The following is a 6,012-nucleotide window of genomic DNA, read 5'->3' as shown; positions in this document are numbered from 1 at the left end:
GATTAATGTCTCTCACCAGGTAGGGACTCTGTGACCTCTGCATACTTCTGTCAGGTATCATTTAGGTTACAGTTAAATTTGGATTAGGATCAAGGAGAGACACAATTTCACTGTGACGATGAGTCCCATTTGCAGATAATTAGTGTGAACTAATTTTTCATATGTATGGGGTGCCATGATAAAAGGGGGAGAAAGAACAGTGAAAACTCAGAGTAAATTTTATTTCTGAAATAAAATACAGTACATTTTCAATAATTCTCTGTCGTGCTCACCTATTTGACATTTACTTATTTCATTATTTACCATATTGTATGTTATTTAGTGACCCATCTTAAACCAATTTAGATTGTTGTTGGAGAAAACTGGGTTAACAAGTTAGATTACCACAATTATTATTTCTCAAATATAATATATTCAATTAGTAGCTATATAGACAGTTATAGTAAGATTATAGTTATAATCCCTCCTTTACTTGTTAGGAATGTATTTAACTGCAAGTAACAAAGCATTCAACTACAATATTTGAACAAAATAGTTTTTTCCACACAAAACAATACAAGTCAAAATGTAGACTGTTATTGGTGTGTCTTCAACAGCTCCATGATGTCAGTTCCAGCATCTTCATCCATCACCTCATGGTCACAGAAAAGCTGCATAGCTCCAGGTACTACATCTGCATTTAAAGCAAGGAAAGAAGTGAGAAGTGGTAGCCTGACATACCTGGGCGTTTTAATCAGAAACAGAAAAGCTTTTCTGGAAACAATGTTAGTAGACCTCTCAACTTCCATTGGCAGAACTGAGACTGAGAAGACAAAATTATTATCACCATTGGCTTTGACCAATTGTGATCTATATCAGATCAAGGGTGGCAAAGTACATTATCATTCTCAACAAATGTGGGGATCTATTGGAAAGAAAGAAGGGAGAAAGGATGTTGAGTAAGAAATAAAATTGCTTGTCCTACAGTCATAAACATATATCAGTGTTTAACTCACTCATTGCCAAAATCTGCAACCTGACATACAGGCTTCAATCTTCAAATTCAAAGTACTTATCTCACTGACAAGTCAAGCACAACATCTTGGCATGGAAAGAAAGGTGCTTCCTACTGATTTCTGTGGGGTCCTTAATATTTATCATAAGAATTGAGGCTATATGACAGCAAAACTTAATTGATGTTATTTCCTTATTTTTCTACCATCATTTGAAAAGAGCAATAAGGTGCAGATTATTGGCTTTGCTGTATAGTGCCCAGGTCATTGTCAATGGCTGTTAATCGAGTTGACAGAACTTAATGGGAAATTCATAGACACTGCATAAAACAAATCTGGGCTTGCATCAGTTTCTTCTCTACCTTTCTACCTGATCATTGGTAGGTTACTCACCCTCTTTCTTCCTCATTTTTCTTATCTGTACATGAGCATAATCATCCCTAACTTGTACAGAGGCCTCAAGGTTGGAATGGATAAGGTAGATAAGCATTCAGGATGCATCCTGGTGTACTCTTGTGTTTCTCTCACTCAAAATGGAACTTACCATGTGAGCCAACCCAGAGCTAAGGAGAACTCCTGTCTCTCATAGGATTTCAGTGTTTGTTTTCGATATTTTCTGTAAGTGTACAGATAAATCCCTTCATCTCCTATGTTACAAAAACACTTTTCTTTTACTGAGATAAAGAATTGATTGAAACCCTTCCAAGTTTAAATCCATAGTCCTAGAAAGTAGAAAACAGCCTTGACAATTCTTATAATTTAGAGTTTGGAAGTTTATAAAAACATATATCTCAGTTGCCAGAGATGAAGGAGGGGAAGTGAGTTACTGTAAAGGAGAAGGTGAGCAGTTTCTTAAATTGCAGTCATCTTTCCAGGCTGTGTAAGATCTTTCTGTTCTGACATCTTCAGCCCTCATTAAAGCCACCAATTTCTCCCTTCTCTCATCTCTTTCTTTCTCTGAGCTTATTTTATAACCAATCTAATTTATCAGGGTTTAAATAATTTAATATCTCTTATTTGCTTCCTCAGTTTTAAAAATGGGTAATAATAACACCTTTTTCAGTGAATTCTGTGGGTCTAGGAGGGAAATAAATGAGGCAGATAATGTAGGTAAAAGTACCTAGCACAGTCCTGAATTCATTTTCATTTCTTCGTGTGTGTGTGTGTGTGTGTGTGTGTGTGTGTGTGTTTGCTGACTACTTACTCATCATAACTTTTCAGAGTAATTTTCATCATTCTTTGAATAGTTTAGGGGTTGCTATAAATTTCCAACTTTTTTCATTTTATTCATTATAGTCTTTCAGAAATCTTCCCAAGGGATATAAGGTACCAACAGATGCTCTGCCTACACTGAATAAACATTTCTAAACCATTACATTTATTTTTAAAATCTTTTTTTTATCTATCTGTAAAATTTTGTCTACAACAAAGACTGCTAAAGTTAAATCAATGGGGAATAGACTTGATGTGACTTTTGTCTAGAAACATCTCCTGAAAACAGCAAAAGCCACTTCTCTACAGGAAAGTTGTGATGAAAAGACTTTCAGGGCAGAACTGATTCTCATATTAAAAAACTAACACCCTGCATGCACCAGTAATTCCTTCCCAAACATTCATTTTATGATGGGTAGACACAGTCTTAATGGCAAGTTAAAACTATATTTGAGGGATTGTTTTTGAAAATTGGAGGCACATTAGGCATGAATCTCATTTATGTAGAACTAGAGAGAACAGCTATGCTACTTACAAAGCATTAGAACAAAATGCGTATCATAAATAAAATAAAAAGTCAGGCTTGGGGTTTTATGGCTAAATTGATTATGCTGATTTGCGTACCTTTTCTTTCTGGTTCTCAAAAATATTTAAGTAATAAAGTTTTAATTGCTATATGTACCAATTAAGAGTTCTAGGCAAAATCTTTCCAAGCAAATAATAAATGAGTAAAACCTATAAATAAAACGGAAATAGGCTAAAATAGCAATGATAGACTGTATATACAAATGATCACACTGGGGGCTTCCCTGCAGAAGAAAAGAAAAACCCCCCTCCTTTCCCCATCACCACTTTTTTATGCAGCAAGGGAAAAGGCAGCGTTAGCAAACAAAAATTGCTTTTCACTTTGCCAACAAGATAAATAGAATGAAATTTCAATGAAAATGACTGGAAAAATGTACATGATTGATGCTAAATTTGCAAAAATTCCAATGATATGGGTACAGTTTGTCATAAAAATGATGTCAAAATCTTTTTGTTTTGTCAGAAAAATTATGCAAAGAAAAAAAATGCCAGTTTTCCTCCTCCAGCTCTAGTCCTTGCCTATTCTAGAATCTGTTTGCTTTTTGAAGAGACAGGAATATTTTTACTTTAAAATCTTTTATTTCACTAATTACTAAGAACATGTCGCAGACATGTTTCGGTGGGAGCTTTCATGATGATAATGGGCCTGCAGCTGTCCCTCACCGCATCAGGGGTGCACCAAGGGAGAAACCACACATGAAAGCTCCCTGCAAACTTCAAAATGGCCCCAGAATGTTCGTTATCCTTATTAGCTCAACGTTGAGTTAGATGCATTCAAATACTGTTTGTGGAACAGAAAATGGGATTCTAAACTCTGAATCAAAGGGAAATTAGATATCCTCAGAAGTGAGGATGGAAGATAAGAAAAACAAACATGATTTGACTAAGATTTGTAGATTAGGCCTACTCAGTCCTTATCTGTTATAACAACAGTAACTAATTCTTTTATTATAAATCAGAAGAGCACAGACTGTAGTATGTCTGAAACGTCTCTGAATGTCCAGCCCTTGAAATGCAGGAAATCTAGCACAGGAGGTCTATAAACACAATTTCAATAAATGAATGAATGTCTATTAATGAGCCAGGCATAAGACTGGATTCTTTACTTGCAATATCTTATTTAATCCTTACTTTAAAATGTAAAATAGGCTTGACGCTCAATTTTTGGTTAAAAAAAAAATAACCCTGAAACTTGGAAAGGTTCTGGCTAATGTGCCAGGCACTGTTCTAATTATTTGACATAATTGTATCATTTAACTTCCACTTTAATTCCAGCGGGTGAGCTCTAATATCCTCATTAAAAGAAAAGAAAACTCACACAGAAGTAAAACTACTTGCCCAGCAAAGAGGGTCACTAAACAGGATTTTAATCCTCACAGTTCGCCTTAAGAGACCTCACCCCAATGTTAAACCATGCTGCTTGCCCTGTTGCGCACACAGCAAGAATGTGATAGAAACAGGATGCTGTGTTATGTACAACCCTTCTTGACTCTAAAGCATGATTTCTTTCCATTCCATCCCCAGAAGAGCATTTCAAAAAATTTCTAAAACAGAATGTTGGAGCAAAAGAAAGTTGCAGGATTGGGAAATCACTGTAGAAAAAACTGAAGTCGATAAGCTCAGGGGTCAGTTTTGTTAAAAATGCTAAGGGGCCAAACAGGCAAACAGGGTTGAAATGAAGGAAGTTTACCAGACCGAGAAGAGGGTGTGCATTCCATCATTTAGCAGCAGATGACATTGAGTTTGTTAATGCAATTGGTCTAAGAAAGAATTAAGAACAAGAGCAAAACAAATGCTTTACCACTCAATTTATATACCAGTGTAAGCTAAATATATGAAGTTAGAAAGATGCCACGGTTAGAGAAGGAAGTGTGGTTTAATTCTTGTGTAGGAAATATTAGCTATATTTGAAAATCAGGTATAGCATGTCTTGTTTAGTAGGAAAGAGCATGTGATGTTCAGTTTCTTTTAATTTAAAGGCCTTTCTGGAAATCAATTACAATCTTCAGTTGAGCTATAGTGTTGCCTTCCTCTAAAAATAAATAAATACAGACGGCACTAGACCAAAGGTCATTAAAAATATAATCATTTAGTTTTCAAATCAGAAACAAAGTTCTGTTAAAAAATCAAAATCATAACAATGAAATGGACTTCAGAAACACAATTAATTCAGCCTCATGTCTTTAAGCTGTATTTCCTCTAAACTTCTTTGAACTAGTACAACTGCAAAGTCCTTCAGTCAACTAGTCCATTGAATACTGATTGAAACAGTAACATTTGCGAACTATACTATGTGCCAGGTATAGCATTACTTAAAATGAAAACAAGAGGAGTGCAAAACCGCATATATACTTCTTACATGATTCATCTATTACTAAAATTTTACCCAAATGCTTCATTTTCTGTGTGACAGATAGATTAGATAGATAGATAGAAAGATAGATAGACAGACAGACAGACAGACAGACAGACAGACAGATAGATAGATAGATAGATAGATTGATTGATAGATTGATAGATTGATAGATAGATTGATAGATTGATAGATAGATAGATAGATTGATAGATAGATAGATAGATTGATTGATAGATAGATTGATAGACAGATAGATAGATAGATAGATAGATTGATAGATTGATAGATAGATAGATTGATTGATAGATTGATAGATAGATAGATTGATAGATAGATAGATAGATTGATAGATAGATAGATAGATTGATTGATAGATTGATAGATAGATAGATATAGATTGATAGATAGATAGATTGATAGATAGATTGATTGATAGATAGATAGATTGATTGATAGATAGACAGATAGATTGATTGATTGATTGATTGATTGATAGATAGATAGATTGATAGATATATAGATAGATAGATAGATTGATAGATAGATTGATTGATTGATTGATAGATAGATAGATTGATAGATAGATAGATAGATTGATAGATTTATTGATAGATAGATAGATAGATTGATAGATAGATTGATAGATAGATTGATAGATAGATAGATAGATTGATAGATTGACAGATAGATAGATAGATAGATAGATTGATAGATAGATTGATAGATAGATTGATAGATAGATAGATAGAGTGATAGATTGATAGATAGATTGATAGATTGATAGATTGATTGATTGATAGATTGATAGATTGATTGATTGATAGATAGATTGATAGATTGACAGATAGATTGATAGATAGATAGAGT

General features: G+C 33.9%; 1 long non-coding RNA gene across 3 annotated transcripts in view; it reads right to left on the bottom strand.

The window, feature by feature from the left end:
• Window positions 1-200: 200 nt before the first annotated feature.
• The window catches only part of LOC108588634 (uncharacterized), a 123,447-nt gene continuing 117,635 nt past the window's right edge, over window positions 201-6,012 (bottom strand). For all 3 annotated transcript variants that reach the window (XR_013528259.1, XR_013528260.1, XR_001907561.4), the window contains one exon: window positions 201-673. This is a non-coding gene — a long non-coding RNA (uncharacterized LOC108588634). The remainder of the gene's footprint in view (window positions 674-6,012) is intronic.

Source organism: Callithrix jacchus, chromosome 16 (genome assembly GCF_049354715.1).
Source record: "Callithrix jacchus isolate 240 chromosome 16, calJac240_pri, whole genome shotgun sequence".
Classification (NCBI taxonomy): Eukaryota; Metazoa; Chordata; class Mammalia; order Primates; family Cebidae; genus Callithrix; species Callithrix jacchus.
Note: the sequence above shows the minus strand (reverse complement) of the source record. Positions and strands in the feature narration are given on the sequence as shown.